The sequence below is a fragment of the Phyllobates terribilis genome, unplaced genomic scaffold (assembly GCF_046119375.1).
Source record: "Phyllobates terribilis strain yellow unplaced genomic scaffold, ASM4611937v1 Scaffold_5__5_contigs__length_657084704, whole genome shotgun sequence".
NCBI lineage: Eukaryota > Metazoa > Chordata > Amphibia > Anura > Dendrobatidae > Phyllobates > Phyllobates terribilis.
The window spans coordinates 291,315,990-291,334,761 of record NW_027362765.1 but is presented as its reverse complement, the minus strand read 5'-3'; the positions used below and the strand labels follow the sequence as shown (position 1 = coordinate 291,334,761).

At 41.9% G+C, this 18,772-nt stretch overlaps 1 pseudogene; it reads left to right on the top strand.

Annotated features, from left to right (window-relative positions):
- Positions 1–6,589, top strand: part of LOC141273004 (uncharacterized) — a 74,560-nt pseudogene extending 67,971 nt beyond the window's left edge.
- The last annotated feature ends 12,183 nt before the right edge of the window (positions 6,590–18,772 follow it).

The window sequence follows — 18,772 nt, the reverse complement described above, 5'->3', positions numbered from 1 at the left end:
TTTCAATTGACATCTCTCGTGTTGGAGCCATGATTCATGTCAGTCCACTTGGTGCAACAGCTCACCAAGGTGTGATCACTCCTTTTTAGATGCAGACTAACGAGCAGATCTAATTTGATGCAGGTGTTATTTTTGGAAATGAAAATTTACAGAGTGATTCTATATTTTTTAACCATATATAATAACATCAATAATAACTCGCCCACCGAACACCCGACACGTGTTTCACAAATGCCCCTGACTAAGCATTTGTAAAATGTGCTTCGGGTATTTGGTCCACGGTGAGTTATTAATGTAATTATACATGGTTATTGCTGTGATTTTCTAACCTGTAGGATATTTTTTTTTATATATATATGTATATGGTCATATATACTGAATGAGCAATTACTGTAATCATATATGTATGTATATATATATTACATTATGCTTAAATTAATCAGGAATCAGGGTCTTTTGCCCCTGCAAAAAGCTGGTCACAGATTCCCTTTAAATAAATGTAAATTTTAAGTAGAGCTTTCAAAAACTATTGACATGTTATTCTATGTTCAGACTATTTGTTTCATTTGCCACTTGCTAGGACATATTTTCAGCCTATACAATGTTAGAAATGCTGTCTCATTTTTCATGTCTCCACAGTACAGGATCATCCATAGGTATAATTTCTTCAAACTCCTCAAGACAATGGTACTTTTATTGACTAACCAACCAAGAAAGGAAAAGGACAAAAATGAGATGACCAAGAGGTTATTAAACCTGACTCTGGAGATAATCTACCAGCTTACGGGAGAGGTAAGGGATCCTGGTATTAAGGGTGTACTGACATTACTCTTATATGGCATCACCAGTGAAGATGTGAGGGATTTGGGAAATCTAAACTGTCATGTAACCCTATTTATAGGATTTTACAATAGTGAAAAAAGCATCAAGTAAATGTGTAACATCCAGAAGCCGTACCGTTTCATCAGCGGAAAGAAACAAAATTCATAGAATGCATGATAGACACAATGATCAGAAGATCCTGGACCTCATCAACAAGATGATTGAGCTGCTGACTGGAGAGGTGAGCGCTGCTGGGAATACTGGGGCATTATACAGGAACACAAGGGATGATGTGTCTGGATGATGATGTATCATTGTGTGTCAGGTTCCTATAAGGTGTCAGGATGTCACTGTCCATTTCTCCATGGAGGAGTGGGAGTATATAGACGGACACAAGGATCTGTACAAGGACATCATGATGGAGGGCCACCAGCCACCAGCATCACTGGGTATGTGGAGATTTTTTAGGACAGTTAAGGAGACAAGTTTTGAAGGCTGCTTAGGGAGCATTTAGAGTAGCTGATCAGTTGGGTTAAATTTCTATATAGAAGCCGTTCAGCCGTCATTTAATTGTCTGTTTTGACGGGCCCGCTGCACTTCCCATAGACTGTCATTGTTCAGCTGCAATGTGCTGCCGAAAATGATTTTTAAGCAAGCTTAAAAATTATTGTACCCTACAAATGAGCATTTTGTTAAATCATTTGGCGATTGGCAGCCTGTTTAGACAGGCAGATTATCAGGAAACAAGCGTTCCTAGAAGTGCTCATTCCTTATAATCGGGCAGTAAAAATGCACCTTTAGATACCTCTATTATCTGATTATCACATCAATACATTTTATTGCTGAGCCATTTTGTGTCTGCAGATGGAACCAGTAAGAGAAATCCACCTGGAAGATGTCCTGGCCCCCTGTATTCCCAGCAAGAAGAAACTCACAGTGTCCCACAGTATCATCAGGTATATTGTATATAACTTGGATAAAATATTTGAGCAAGAGTGATCCGCAGTAGTGATAATCACAAAAAGACTCTCTTGTAATGCCTCTAATAAATATAAAGCTGGAAGTACCATAAAACATAACCTTTAATTAAATATAGTTTAAAAGCAATACTCAACAAGTCACCAAGGTAGATATAAAAGACCGTGTGTCACTAGAGGTTATCAAGCATATCTTAGGCCAGACCACATATGCCCTTAATATGACCTAGTGCCACTGCATTGCCTATTGAAATTCTTTTGTCCATACGTAAACCTACCCCAGTTATTATATATTCCCCTTATGAGGCCTCTGTAACAGGGCCGAAACGTGTAGGGAAGACTTTGGGGTTAACACTAATAGGGCTTCACTTGGGTATTTATTGCAGGAGTCCTTACATGGGGCATAACAGGGGATTATAGGTTCAACATATTTACCTTTCCCCTTCCTCCAGCGCTTTGTTCCATGGGCAATTGCTAAAGGATAAGGGTGAGATCTTCCCAATTTATTCTACCTGCACTGTTATTGCCGTGGCACTTTATAGAACACCGTGTTTTGCGTTAGCTGTCTGTGTAATATGTATTGTTTATGTTTTATATCTACATTGGTAATTTGTTGAGCATTTCTTTTAAACCATATTTAATTAAAGGTTATGTTTTATGGTACTCCCTGCTTTATATTTATAACTTGGATAAAAGCCTTAAAGACCTCATGTCCTGGAACATTTCTGTAGATACAAAACGTGCTAATTTCAACATTGGAAAACCTCTAATGGGGATAAAGCAATGGTATTTCATTTTAGTTAATCAGTTGTACTCATTTTACAAGTCTTTGCTGACTTGCACATCATTTCTCCTATAAGTCGAATCCGGGTGAAGACTTGATCGATATTAAAATTGAAGTTATAGATGGTGATGAAGAAGAAGTGTATGTCAAGGCAGATCAGCAATATAAGGAAGAAGAAATTCCTGTAGATATCAATACAGGTGAGCAATATTCCTGAAATCAATATTCCAATGTAATTTTAGTACATTTTCCAAGCAGAGGGCATATTAAACATTTTTCAATAAAGCAGATCTTTGGATGTGATAGTGTGGTGGGAGCGTTTTATGCAAGAATATCGAATGGGGGTAAAATGGGAACCCCTGGATGTAAGTATGCTGCCAAAAAAGAAAGGTGGCAGAAGGTCTCAGTGTGATTTCTGGAGGGGTCATACCAATAATTGGAAGGCTCTCTGTGTCATTACTCTAGAGGGTTGAGGGTGGGCACCGACGGTCACTTATCGCAGGGCTATAGATGTGGCGTGTGACCATCTGACAGAGCTGAATTTAGCTTTTAGGATAAGTAAGGTTGGGGACCACTGTAACAGAGGGATGTTGAATTTAGAAATCCAGATAGAAACTGCTAAATGTGCATCTGAACATTAGAAATGCTAGGCCAATAGGCTATATAGTGTAATCAAGTTGTGCTTTTGAGATTATAGCCTATGGTTGGACCCTCCAAAGACTTTCTCAGTGATTCTGCATTGTGTTACCATGGTTATTATGTATAGATAATTTTGTTTTGTTGATGTTTGCAATTAGGTTGAAAAAAAATTTGCCTGTTATAATAGTTAAATTGTGCTAATCATTTTGACAAGCTAATACCAATTCTGTGGGATACTTTTCATGCTCTTTGTAGACATTAGTTGATTATAAGAGTAACTTTGAGTGATATCTCCTTTTATCAACAGATTTAGAGGAAAGTAATGGTGTCACGCAAGGTTCTTCGATAGAAAACTCTACTTGCTCCAATATACATCCACAACTTCTCAGCAGTGATACATCATCTTATCCTTCCAATATCAAGAGAACTTTTCTTGGTCAATCATCAACTAATACACAAAGTACCGGTTATGGAGAAAGTAATATAGTCCCATTTCCTGAGCCTGAGGACCATTTCACTCAGAAATCAGATAGTGATGAAAGCGGCCAACCCTCTCATTGGGAATCTCATATTGTAGCACATCAAAGACGTTACACAGGAGAAAAGCCTGTTTCTTATGCAGATGATGGAAGAAGTTTAACACACAGGCCATATCTTTCGAATCGGCAGAGAACAAACACAGGTCCTCCGCAATTTCTTTGTTTGGAATGTGGAAAATGGTTTACACAAGAATCGGATCTTTTAAAACATCAGAAAATTCATACTGGGGAGAAGCCATTTTCATGTGCAGAATGTGGGAAATCTTATGCCCAGAAATCAGGTCTGTTCGAACATCAAAAACTGCACACTGGCAAGAAACCGTTTTCATGTTCTGATTGTGGAAGGTGTTTTACCCGAAAATCGAGCCTTGTTGAACATGGACGAATTCACACAGGGGAGAAACCTTTTGTATGTTTAGAATGTGGGAAATGTTTTACCTATAAATCAGGCCTTAGTGAACATGAGAAAATTCACACAGGGGAACGACCATTTTCATGTTCTGTATGTGGGAAATGTTTTAATAAGAGAGCAGTTCTGGTTAATCACCTGAGAACTCACACTGGCGAAAGGCCATTTCCATGTCCTGAATGCGGCAAATGTTTTACTGACAAATCGGTTCTTGTTAAACATCAGAGGATTCATACAGGAGAAAAGCCATTTTCATGTTCAGAATGTGGAAGGTGTTTTACTCAGAAATCTGTCCTTGATAAACATCAGCGAATTCACAAAGGGGAGAAACCATTTTCATGTTCGGAGTGTGGAAGGTGCTTCACCCAGAAATCTGTTCTTATGAAACATCAGAGGATTCACACAGGAGATAGACCCTTTTTATATCGCAATATGTGAAATATTTTAAGTATAAATCACATTTTTTTTTGAGTCACAGGGTTCTTCCCACATAAGGTCCACCATAGCTGGGATTCCAAGATGGACAAGAAGTGCAGAGTTTAGGCTTCTAGCCTTTTTAAGCAGTTGACCTAGAGTTATCCATCACCTTCAGCCTTCCTATCTGTTACTGCAATTTACAGCAGAGAGTTATCTTGGTGTGATGAGTCTCTAAAGCCCTAGCGAGATCGCTGCTGAGTCACAAGTTTTGTGACGCAACAGCGACCTTAGCAGCGATCTCGCTATGTTTGACACGTAGCAGCCACCAGGCCCCTGCTGTGAGATCGCTGGTCGTGTCGAAATGGCCTGGACCATTTTTTGATCGTTGAGGTCCCGCTGGGTAGCATGCATCGGTGTGTTTGACACCTTACCAACTACCTCACTGGTGACTCAGAACTGAGACACATAGGCGTGCATTTGCGTTGCATCGTTATACAGGTCGCTACGGGTCGCCGTATCGTTGCTGCGTCGTTGGGAAGATCTGACTGTTTGACATCTCACCAGCGACAACACACGACTGCCAGGTCGTATCTTTGTCGGGATTGCTGTAGCGTCGCTAAGTGTTCCGGTACCTTTAGGGTCCGTTTACATAGACCGAAAGGTGGCACGATATGATCGCCGATCAGTAAAAGATCAGTGGTCTTATAAAAGCCTGTTTACACAGACAGACCAAACTAAGCGACGCACACTGAATGATCTACAGTGGTGGCCAAAAGTATTGGCACCCCTGCAATTCTGTCAGATAATACTCAGTTTCTTCCTGTAAATGATTGCAATCACAAATTCTTTGGTATTATTTTCTTCATTTAATTTGCTTGCAAGGAAAAAACACAAAAGAGAATGAAGCAAAAATCAAATCGTTGATCATTTCACACAAAACTCCAAAAATGGGCCAGACAAAAGTATTGGCACCCTCAGCCTTGGTTGCACAACCTTTAGCCAAAATAACTGCGAACAACCGCTTCCGGTAACCATCAATGAGTTTCTTACAATGCTCTGCTGGAATTGTAGACCATTCTTCTTTGGCAAACTGCTCCAGGTCCCTGATATTTGAAGGGTGCCTTCTCCAAACTGCCATTTTGAGATCTCTCCACAGGTGTTCTATGGGATTCAGGTCTGGACTCATTGCTGGCCACCTTAGAAGTCTCCAGTGCTTTCTCTCAAACCATTTTATAGTGGTTTTGGAAGTGTGTTTAGGGTCATTGTCCTGTTGGAAGACCCATGACCTCTGAGGGAGACCCAGCTTTCTCACACTGGGCCCTACATTATGCTGCAAGTTCATGTAGCGAGAATGCAAATTGTCTATAACGGCCTTGATGAAGTCGGTGGTGGAACCATGATTTTTTGCACTGCACAAAAGGTAATTTTACCATTGAGCGTGTTACTCGTTCATCAGGTGACTGGCAGCCTGTTTACATTGCAAGATAATTGTGAAACGAGTGTTTTTAACAACATTGTCTTGCAAAGTAAATGCATCTCCTTGTCAGGGCTAAACTGAAATTAAAAATATAGCACAAAACAAATCAAGCAGTAAGTATAATATAAGGAAAAGCTGTTATTTATAATAGAACCATCCACAGAACTGATTTGGCTCTATATTGATCTCTCTTAATCTTTGATGTTCTAGAGAGGACCTCCCATTCTTCCATCTTTATATTATTGCATATTCTATGATAATATTATTTCCTTTCCATTTGTATAATGTTTATCATAAAATAATGGAAGTGCTTGGTCAATAATATTTTAATAATATGTTAGATCATTTGTAACATCTATGTATTCTGTAGTCATGGCATGAAAATAATAAAAATTATTTAACTATGCAATGATTTTACATCACAGTTACAAACAAGATATAATGCAGGAACATTATGAGATACACGCATGGGATTTTGGTGAAGTGAGTGATATTTCCAGAGGCTTAAAGAGTACCTTTCACCAAATTTTTCATGTTGATCTGGGCACATGATGTAATAATGGCTGCAGAGTAGAAGAAAATGTTTCTATTTTATTTTGCCTCTCTGTTGCTGAGATATTGGCAATCAAAGCATTTGGCACCTGATGATTTAACTTTTGTTAAGTCCAAGTGGGTGGTATTAGATAGTGTCCAATGAGAGCATGTATTTCTAACTCTATGATGCTGACCAATCATAAGCAGGCAACAACACACTAGAGAAAGAACACACCCCTACCATAGCCCAGAGCAAGTTTCTCAGTGTGTGGTATTTATGACAGATGGCCCAGATCTCATGGTCTAACCTTAGAAGGTGCTGAGAATAGAGCACAGATGACTAATACCTTTGTGGGAAGGGCAGCACAGTGAGTTCAGCAATGTCACATTACAAACCCTTCTATCAGCTCTCATCCTCTCACAGCACTGCCACCTTTGCTGTACTGCCACTCCCCTACACTACTGTCTGGATATGTGTCAGTAATCACACCAATTTCTTTTGTGCTTAGGGCAATTTGTGAGATCAGAGCAGGCTGTCCTTACATCTCAGGAGTAACACAGACAAGCTGCTCCTGTGTGACATGTTATAACTGCCTGTTCTCACTGCAGAGCAACTACAAGTTGCTTGAGCACAGCAGACATAAATGTGGTTACATCTCACACACAGAGAAATCTGCTGTGATTGTGGGGGTGTGTTCTTTTTCTGCTGTGTTGCTGCCTGCTAATGATTGGTCTGCATCATACAGGAGGAAGAAGTACAGGTCCTAGTGAAAACACCTACTTGGACTTAACAAAAGTTAACTCATTAGGTGCCAAATACTTCTATTGCTAATATCTCTGTAATTGAGAGGCAAAATAAAAATATATAAAAATTGTTTAATTCCACTCTGAAGCCACTATTACATTATACTTGTGGTTATATGCCACCTAGATATGCTGGGCTTTTCCTAATTCACTTGTATTGAGAAAAGCCAGGCACATCTAGGTAGAATGTTACTGGAAGTAAGCAACTCTCACACTTTCGCTCACACAACCACCTGCCCTCACCGACAATATTGGTGAATTCAAACATCGTGTGCACCGTAAGCTGTCAGGATTCAAGTCTGTAGTGAGATAGAGTGAAAACTTTATCAGAAGATCTGACAAACCCTTTTAATGGTTTGCCACTGACCTGTAGTGGGTTTCTCGATTACCACTCCCTTAATTTCATGCTTTACTTGGGCAACTCGCCACTTAATTGCTGACAAGAGCACAAAAAATATATATTTTAAGGCACCAGAACTCTCCCAATAGTTTTTTTTACATTTAGTTATGTAAAAAAAAAATCACAAAAATGCTGGCATTTCTGCTTCAAAGGGCCTTTTCTCAAGCGAAAACTAAAAAAACAGCAACATGGATTGCCACCGACTCATAATGGGCAGTTCATGCTTCTTTTAAAATAAACCGAGCAAAGCGTGAGAGGAGTCACCATTAATTGGCAGGGACCTCACCAACAACAGTTAGGTTGGAGACTATAGGACAGAAGAAAACAAGTTAAATGGAATCTGTCAACAGGTTTTTGATACCTCATCTGAGAGCAGCATGATCTAAGCAAAGAGACCCTGAATCCAACGATGTATCACTTAGATTACTGGGTCCAGCCATTCTGACACAATCAGAGTTTTTAGATTTAGCAATGAAGCAGAGCTGAGAAAGCAAACCCCTCCCCCACCAGGCTCTCCATGTACAAATTCCATAGACTGTGAGATGCTTAGTTGCTGGACTTGTCTGGCAATGTTAATTTCTTGGTGATAAATCTTTCACAGTTAGCAAACAACAGCCACTTTGACAAGTGACACATCCCTGAATTCTGTATTTCAGCCTCTATCTCCAGATTACACAGCAAAATCTGCTGAAAGATTCCTTTTAAAGGGAACCTATCACTAGATTTTCCCATATAACCTACGGTCACCACCTTTCAGCCATGTGTTACAGGATTCTGAAATGGTGTTCGTAAGTCTCCAAGCCGCCCTGCAGAACAAAAGAAAGACCTTTTATTATACTCGCATATGGGGCGGACTGGTCTGATGGGTGGTTAGGTCCGATGGGTGACGCTGGACTTGATCCAGCGCCTCCTTACTTCTTGTGATGCCGTCCTGCTTCTCTGCTTCGTGTGGATGACACGTCCAACATCATCCACACCGTGTTCCCTATCGCGCTCCTGCGCAAGCGTACTTCGTACTGTTCTGCGCATGGGCTGGGAAAGGCCAAAGAGCGCCAGCGCATTTTGGCTTTTCCCCGCACATGCACAGAACAGTACTTTGCTCTGCCCTCAGCAGGGCAGAGAGAAGTACGCCTGCCCAGGATTGCGATGGGGAATACTGTGTGGATGACATGGGACGTGTCATCCACACGAAGCAGAGAAGCAGGACAGCATCACAAGAAGTAAGGAGGCGCTGGATCAAGTCCAGCGTCACCCATCGGACCTAACCGCCCTGTATGTGAGTATAACTTTAGTTTTGCAGGGTGGCTTGGAGACTTATATACAGCATTTCAAAATGCTGTAACACAGGGCTGAAAGGTAGTGACTGTAGGTTATATGGGAAAAATCTGGTGAAAGGTTCCCTTTAATAAACTACAGGCAATTATGTCAAACTCGTTACTGCCAACGCTGTTATATTCAGCAAAGACAACAAACATCATATGCAGCAAAAAAATGTATGGTGAAGTATTGTGCTGCCATCTTATTACAGTAACTGAATATCTTATATTAGGATAGTTTAGTCTTCCTGGACACCATCAGACAGCACACCAAGGGATTTAAAAGCCAATAACATTTAAAAGGGGTGTCCAGTACCTAACATGTCCTTTCTAAATATCTGGATTTTCCCCCTAACCATCTTTGTAATTAGCTTTAGTATAAAATGTCCTCATCTATCTAATCCCTAAATGTGTTACTTTAGTGCACTTCCTGTGATGTTAATTTGAGAGGAGTCTCAAACAAGACATAACGGGAGGCTGGGGCTGCACTCACTTCCCTGCAGCATTTATCACCCACTCCTGAAACAGGACTTCATCAGGGGGCAGCACTGCAGTTACTACAGTTCCTTGCATCACCGCCCTTTGAAAATGACCTGGATCCATTGTGATAGACGCTGCAGGAAAAATGAGCGCAGCACCGGCACTCTGCTTATATCTTTGCTGCTGCATCTTCGGTGGAACAAGACATCATCAGGGGGTGGAGAGAGAAGCAGTGAGTAACACCAGTGCTGTCCCACAGCTATGTCTCTGCCACTTGAAAAAGGGTCCCTTGAGCCCAGATAGACGTTGTGTATTGAGATTTTAATAAATATGTTTCTAATCATCTTGCGTATGGTTTGTTTTGGAATTTAGTTTGGAACTACCCAACAAATGCTTGGCTACATTTACAGAGCCAAAAACACGTTATCCACAGTTACCCTTTTGTGTAGGGTTCTACTTATCTGTTTATAAAAACAAATCAGGTTGATTTGGCAACTTCTGTCTTTACAAAACCCAAGAGAAAACAATGAGCATATACCCTACAGCAAGTAAATAGTAATAGTACATGTAAAAAACATAGGTTACTTTGTTAATGCTGTGCTGCTCTGCCCTTATTCACATTGACGGAGTTTGACACATGGTAAGGTTTTAATACTAGAGACGGCTTATGACCATCTTGTTCTGGTGGGATGGCTTTTACGCTTTTTTTTTTAAATCAAAATAACGTTAACTAAATACCCTATGTTATTCACATATACGATTTACTTATGTACTTGCAGTAGGATATATGCTCCTTTTTGTTTATTTCTTTGATTTTGTCTGAAATGGCCACAGTGTCAACGTGCCAGGTCTGTTTCGGAGTTTAATTGGAAACTACCCCACAAATGCTTGGATTATTATTATTGTTACCACTTGGCTTTGTTCTTTGGTAATCTCAGCCATGAATGCAAGACAGAGGCTGCAACGTGTTTTAACTATTAGTGTAGTTATGCTCACCTGGCACAACCTCTCAAGGTGAGCAGTGCACTCTTAATTTATGTGGATCTCCTTTGTTACCAGTACTTACTCACCCTATGTGTGCTCCTTTATTTGTTTTGTTTTTTGCCTTCGACTTTGTAAAGGCATTTTACACTGTCCTACATAGACACCAAATGGATAAATTAAGGTCTATACAGTGGATATAAAAAGTCTACACACCCACTGTTAACCCCTTCATGACATATATTTACTTCAAATTTTGTGTCTTTGATTTTGATGTGGGCTCACACGCTAAGCCCGCATCTTTCCTGACACGTGACAGCTGATTTAATCAGCCATCATGTGCCTTTAACAACCACAAATTCATGCGCTAAGTACCTTCATTTTTGTAAGTACATTTCATTGAGTGACAATACAGTCTAGACCATACGTGTCAAACTCTGGCCCGCAGGGTGGTTATATTTGGCTCGTGACACCAGAACCACCACCACTTTGTGGGGCCATTATTCTGTATGGAGGACTGTGGGGCCCATTATTCTGAATGGAGGACTATGTGGGGCCCATTATTCTGTATGGAGGACTATGTGGGGCCCACTGTTCTGTATGGAGGACTATGTGGGGCCATTATTCTGTATGGAGGACTATGTGGGGCCCATTATTCTGTATGGAGGACTATGTGGGGCCATTATTCTGTATGGAGGCCTATGTGGGGCCATTACACTGTATGGAGGACTATGTGGGCCCATTATACTGTATGGAGGACTATGTGGGCCCCATTATAGTGTATGGAGGACTATGTGAGGCCCATTATACTGTATGGAGGACTATGTGGAGCACATTATACTGTATGGAGGACTATGTGGGGCCCATTATAATGTATGGAGGACTATGTGGGGCCCATTATACTGTATGGAGGAATATGTGGGGCCCATTTTCTGTATGGACGACTATGTGGGGCCATTATTCTGTATGGAGGACTGTGGAGCCCATTATTCTGAATGGAGGACTATGTGGGGCCCATTATTCTGTATGGAGGACAATGTGGGGCCCACTGTTCTGAATGGAGGACTATGTGGGGCCCATTATTCTGAATGGAGGACTATCTGGGGCCCATTATTCTGTATGGAGGACTATGTGGGGCCATTATTCTGTATGGAGGACTATGTGGGGCCCATTATTCTGTATGGAGGACTATGTGGGGCCATTCTGTATGGAGGACTATGTGGGGCCCATTACACTGTATGGAGGACTATATTGGGCCATTACACTGTATGGAGGACTATGTGGGGCCATTATACTGTATGGAGGACTATGTAGGACCCATTATACTGTATGGAGGACTATGTGGGGCCCATTATACTGCATGGAGGACTATGTGGGGTCCATCATTCTGTATGGGGGACTGTGTGGGACCCATTATACTGTATACTGGTTGGCCCGAAACTTTGTCCAAGTTTTTCATTTTGGCCATCTGGGTGTTTGAGTTTGACATCCCTGGTCTAGACTTAATGTTTCCAGTGTTTTCATATATTTTGACCCTTTATAGACTGCTGCGCTTTATGCTTTCTTCTTTTATAAAAAGAACCTATCAGCAGGCTTGTGCTAAGTAAACTACATGCACTGTCAGGTGGGCATCGTTACACTGAGTAAAATGATACCTGGGTTGATTAAATCCGTCCTGTGGTTCTTGTTTAATCTTTAATTGCAGTTTTCAGTTAATGAGATTCTGGTGCTTTGGGGCGGCCTGTGGAGGGGGCTTTATGTGGTGCTCTGCTTGCTTATTCATCTGTATGCGCTTATGACAGGTCACTGATCCTTCAGTGACCTGCCTCCTATTTTCCATAATGCATATACTATTGTGGGGTTAGGAAAAAAAATTTACATCCAGCAAAATGGCGCCCACACATGCGCAGTAGCATCTAACACCTGCCGATAGATGCTACTGTGCACGTGTCACGGCCATTTTTGCTGGAGCTAAAATTATTTTTTTTTGCTCCAACAAAAAGGCCACGGCGCATGCGCAGCAGCATCTATCAGCAGGCGTTAGATGCTACTGTGCATGCGTGGGCGCCATTTTGCTGGATGTAAATTTATTTTTACTAACCCCACAATAGTAAATGCATTATGGAAAATAAGAGGCTGGCCACTTAAGGATCAGTGACCTGTCATAAGTGCATAGAAATGAATATATAAGCAGAGCACCACATAAAGCCCCCACCGCCCCACAGGCCACCCAAAGCACCAGAATCTCATAATCTCAAAACTGAAATTAGAGCTTACACAAGTACCACAGGATGTATTTCATCAACCAAGGTATCATTTTACTCAGAGTAACGGCGCCCACAGTGTACAAGTGCTTCTCACTAAATTAGAATATCATCAAAAAGTTAATTTATTTCAGTTCTTCAATACAAAAAATGAAACTCATATATTATATAGAGTCATTACAAACAGAGTGATCTATTTCAAGTGTTTATTTCTGTTAATGTTGATGATTATGGCTTACAGCCAATGAAAACACAAAAGTCATTATCTCAGTAAATTAGAATAATTAACAAAAAATACCTGCAAAGGCTTCCTAAGCATTTAAAAAGGTTCCTTAGTCTGTTTCAGTAGGCTCCACAATCATGGGGAAGACTGCTGATTGACAGATGTCCAGAAGGCAGTCCTTGACACACTCCACATGGAGGGTAAGCCACAAAAGGTCATTGCTAAAGAAGCTGGCTGTTCACAGAGTGCTGTATCCAAGCATATTAATGGAAAGTTGAGTGGAAGGAAAAAGTGTGGTAGAAAAAGGTGCACAAGCAACAGGGATAATCGCAGCCTTGAAAGGATTGTTAACAAAAGGACATTCTAAAATTTGGGGAGATTCACAAGGAGTGAAGGAGTGGACATTTAATTTAAACACATCCAATTGTGGAACTTATTATTATTCCAAGATCTATTGATTAACAGGAACTTTAGTTGGTGGGAAAACCCCTTTAAGTAAAAAAACAAAACATACATGTTTATCTGTGTACTCGTACTGACCTGGAGAATCATATTACGAGGTCAGTTTTACCATATATTGAACATGGTAAAAAAAACAATTGTGGAATTGCACTTATTTTTGCAATTCATCCCACTTGAATTTTTTTTCCCCATTTTCCTGTATACCATATGGTAAAACAATGCTGTCATTCAAAAGTACAACTGGTCCTGCAAAAAAACAAGCCCTCATTTGGCTATATTGACAGAAAAAAAAAAAGGGAAACAAGGGGAGGAAAAAAACAAAAATGGCTGGGTGTGAAGGGGTTAAAATGCCAGGTTTTTTTTGTCATGTAAAAAATTCATACTGAGAAGAAACATATCAGAACTTTTTCCACTTTTAATGTCATCCATAATCTGTACAAATCCATTAAGAAACAAACTGATATAATTTTGAGGAGGATAATAAAAATAACAAAGCTAATATAATGTGGTTGCATAAATGTGAACACCCTCTTATGATTGGGGATGTGGTTTTGTTCATAATTAGCCAATTGAATTTAAACTCATGTTAAATAGTTATCAGTACACAGCTGCCATCATTCACAGTGATTCTGAATAATCCCATTTAAAGTTTAGCTGTTCTAGTAGGATTTTCCAGACATTTTTTTTTAGTTGCATATTAAGGCACAAGCAATGGTATGTAAACCACTTACACCTCCGTAAAGGGATTTCATTGTTGGAAGTTATCAGTCAGGACAAGGGTACAGAAAATTCCAAAGCATTAGATATACCATGGAACACTGTGAAGACAGTCATCAAGAAGTGGCTTAAATTTGGCACAAAAGTGACATTACCTGCATCTGGATATTCCCTCAAAAATTGATGAAATCACAAGGAGAAAATTGGTCTAGTAGGATGCCAAGCAGCACTAAAGGAGCTGCAGGAATTTCTGGCAAGTACTGGCTGTGTAATGCATGTGATAACAATCTCCTGTATTGTTCATGTCACTGGTCTGTGAGTTAGGGTGGCAAGGTGAAAGCCTTTTCTTTCAAAGAAAAATATCCAAGCCCAGATATATTTTGCTAAAACATACATCAAGTCTGCCAGAAGCATGTGGGAAAACGTGCTATGGTCTGATGAGACCGAGGGTGAGAATTTGGTCATATTTCCAAAAGATATGTTTGGTGCAAAGCCAAAACTGTGCATAACCAGAAGAACACCATACTCACAGTAAAGCATGGTGGAGACAGCATTATGCTTTGGGGCTGCTTTTCAGCAGCTGGAACTTGGGCTTTAGTTAAGGAGGAAGGAATTATGAACAGTTCCAAATATCAGTCAATTTTACAACAAAATCTTCAAAACCTTAACCTTTTGGCTATTACAGAAACCTGGATCCAGCAGTCAGACACCACCGCCGCTGTGGCTCTCTCGTTTGGTGGGCTGAAATTTTCACATACTGCCAGATCTGAGAATAGACAGGGTGGAGGTGTTGGTTTGCTACTTTAATCACAATGTGCTTTCCAGGTCATCCCCCCGGTTTCCTCACTTATGTTTCCTTCCTTTTGAAGTCCACACCGTCAGACTCTTTAAACCCTTCTCCCTGCGAATGGTGGTTGTGTATTGCCCTCCAGGCTCCTCCCGCCAGTTCCTGGATTACTTTGCCACCTGGCTTCCTCACTTTCTATCCTGTGACATCCCCACCCTCATCATGGGAGACTTTAACATCCCCATCAATGATCCCCTCTCCCAATCTGCCTCTCATCTACTTTCTCTAACCTCCTCATTCGGCCTCTGACAGTTTACTAATTCTCCTACGCATGAAGACGGGAATACTCTGGACCTGGTTTTCTCCCGTCTCTGCTCGCTACATGACTTTACTAACTCCCCTCTCCCGCTCTTGGACCACAACCTTCTTTCCTTCTATGTCAAGAATTGTCTACTCACCCGGGACACCCCCACTTACCACACTTATAGGAATACCCGGCAGCTCATGGACAATCTACACACATCTTTAGCCCCCATCTCCTCTCTCTCCTGTCCAGACATAGCATTGTCACACTACAATAATACACTGAAGAGTGCCCTGGATGAAGCAGCACCTTCTACACGCAGATAGACCTGACATATACAACGGCAGCCCTGGCACACGATGCAAACACTTTTTCTCCAGCGTTGCTCAAGGTGTGCTAAGCGTCAGTGGAGAAAATCTCTTATAGCAGAGGATTTCATCCACTATAAGCTTATGCTCAAAACCTATAACTCTGCCCTTCATCTGGCCAAACAATCGTACTTCACCACCCATATCACTTCACTATCCAACAATCCAAAACGACTTTTTGAAACCTTAAACTCCCTCCTGAGCCCTAAAGCACAGGCCCCCATCACCAACCTCAGCAGTGAGGATCTGGCCACTTATCTCCTTGAAAAAAATCAACCACATCCATCAGGACATCTCAGCCCAATCTCCCCAGTGCCTGGATCCCCTTCCCTGGCTCACTTCAAGTTCACTAGCCATCTTTGAGCCTGTTACAGAAGAAGAAGTTACCCAGCTCCTCATTTCTTCTTGGCCTACAAGCTGCAACAGTGACCCCATTCCTTCACATCTCCTGCAGTCTCTCTCACCAGTGGTCACCACTCACCTGACTAAAATATTTAACCTCTCTCTTTTTTCAGGTATCTTTACCTCATTTAAACATGCCATCATAACCCCTTTACTTAAAAAGCCATCCCTGGACTAGAACTGCACTGCTAACTGCAGACATGTGTCTAATCTTCCTTTCATCTCTCAACTCCTGGAACGCTTGGTCCACTCCCTTCTAATCCACTATCTCTCAGATAACTCTCTTTTCGACCCTCTACAATCTGGTTTCTGCTCTTTACATTCTACCGAAACTGCCCTCTCTAAAGTCTCTAATGATCTACTAACAGCTAAATCCAAAGGTCACTACTCCCTGCTGATTCTCCTGGATCTCTCTGCCACATTTGACACTGTGGATCACTAGCTCGTCCTCACTATGCTCCGCACTGTCGGCCTCAAGAACACCGTTCTCTTCTGGTTCTCCTCCTACCTCTCTGACCGCTCAGTCACTGTATCTTTTGCCGGCTCCTCTTCCTCTCCTTGTCCCCTTACTATCGGGGTTCTGCAGGGCTCAGTCCTAGGCCCCCTCCTCTTCTCTCTATACACTGCCCCTATTGGACAAACCATCAGCAGATTTGGGTTCCAGTATCATCATCTCTATGCTGACGACACCTAATTATACACTTCTTCCCCTGACATCACCCCTACCCTAATACAAAATACCAAGGATTGTTTGTCAGCTGTCTCTAACATCATGTCCTCCCTCTATCTTAAACTGAATCTCTCCAAAACTGAACTTCTTGTGTTTCTCCCCTCTACTAATCTAACCCTACCTAACATTGAACTTACCTTAGAGGGTTCAACCATAACTCCCAAGCAGCACGCCCGCTGTCTTGGGGTCATATTCGACACTAAACTTTCCTTTACTACCTATATCCAATCACTCACTTACTCTTGTCACCTGCATCTTAAAAACGTCTCCAGAATCCAACCTTTTCTCACGTTTGAAACTGCTAAAACTCTTACTGTCGCTCTTATTCACTCTCGTCTGGACTACTGCAACTCTCTTCTGATCGGTCTCCCTCTGACCAAACTTTTTTCTCTCCAATCCATCCTGAATGTGGCAGCCAGGGTCGTATTTCTGTCCAGCCGCTTCACCGATGTCTCCATCTTGTGCCAGTCATTACACTTGTTGCCCATTCGCTACAGGGTCCAATATAAACTCATCGTTCTCACTCACAAAGCTCTCCACAGTTCTGCACTGCCTTATATCTCCTCTCTCATCTCTGTCTATCGCCCTACACGTGCCCTCCGTTCTACATATGATCTAAGACTAACATCCCCCATAATCCGAACCTCGCACCTCCGTCTCCAAGACTTCTCTCGTACTGCGCCAGTTCTCTGGGATGCACTACCCCAGACGATCTGACTGATGCCTAGCCCCCACGTCTTCAAGCGCGCTTTAAAAACCTCTCTCTTTAAACAAGCCTACCACCTCAACTACTCAGTAAACTAACTTTCCCCTGTTCCCTCCTTCTAAATATTATTCAGAATCTGATCCCTACCATTCATCTGTCTCCACACCCTCCATGCACACGATAACTGCCCTCGATACTTGATTATTGCACTTAAACCTACTGGCTGATGACCGGATCATGCAGCTTTATATGAACATCCATATTTATTTGATTGGCAGACCTGAAATAACAAGCACTTTTCACCTATTGTGTCCCCCCATTTCCTTGTAGAATGTAAGCTTGCGAGCAGGGACCTCACCTCACTCATAATTTAACTGTTTAAACTGTCTTAAAGGGAATGTGTCACCCCCCTGGGCGATATCAGACCTCTACTGTGGGCATACAGGTGATAGAAAAGTAAATCTATACTTACCTGTATGGCCCATAGTAGATGTTGGATTGCAGAGAAATCTGGTTTTATAAAGTCTGTTTTACAGAGGCTTGGCGTCTGGGGGACGCCAAGCAAGCCCCTCCTATCTGCTTACTATTCCCCTAAATCGCAGCCTCTGTGCTAAATTACCATATCCCCCTCCCCTGCACGTCACAGGGCCCTGTGACAGGCCTTGTGACGTGCCCTGCTCTGCCTCCCCTCCCGCACATGCGCAAAGTGCCGCTCCCTTTGAATGCGCTTTGTTTCCCTCCAGCCCCGTTTGGCTGCGTTTCGACGTTAGTCTTACCCACAGTCTTATTAACACTGGACCTCATCTTCACCTGCCTCTGTTCCCTGTCTAACCTCTCCAACTCACCTCTTCCTCTATCTGATCACAACCTACTCACATTCTCTTCCCTCTCCCCCCCAGATGCACAATCCCCACTCCACAAACTTGCATACCCTTGCAGAAATCTCAAACACCTCGACCTACACTCACTCTCTGAATTCCTCCTCCTTCTTACAGACATAAGCTCCTTACATGATACAGATGTTTCTGCTGCTTTATATTCACACCACAACGGCAGCCCTCAATTCGGTCGCCCCCCTCACACATACCAAAGCTCGCACAATCAACAGGCAACCCTGGCACACCAGCCTGACTAAAGAACTAAGGCAGGCCTCCGGGGTTACTGAGCGGAGATGGAAAAAGTCCCACTCCAACGAGCACTTCATCGCATTCAAACAGTCCCTCACTACTT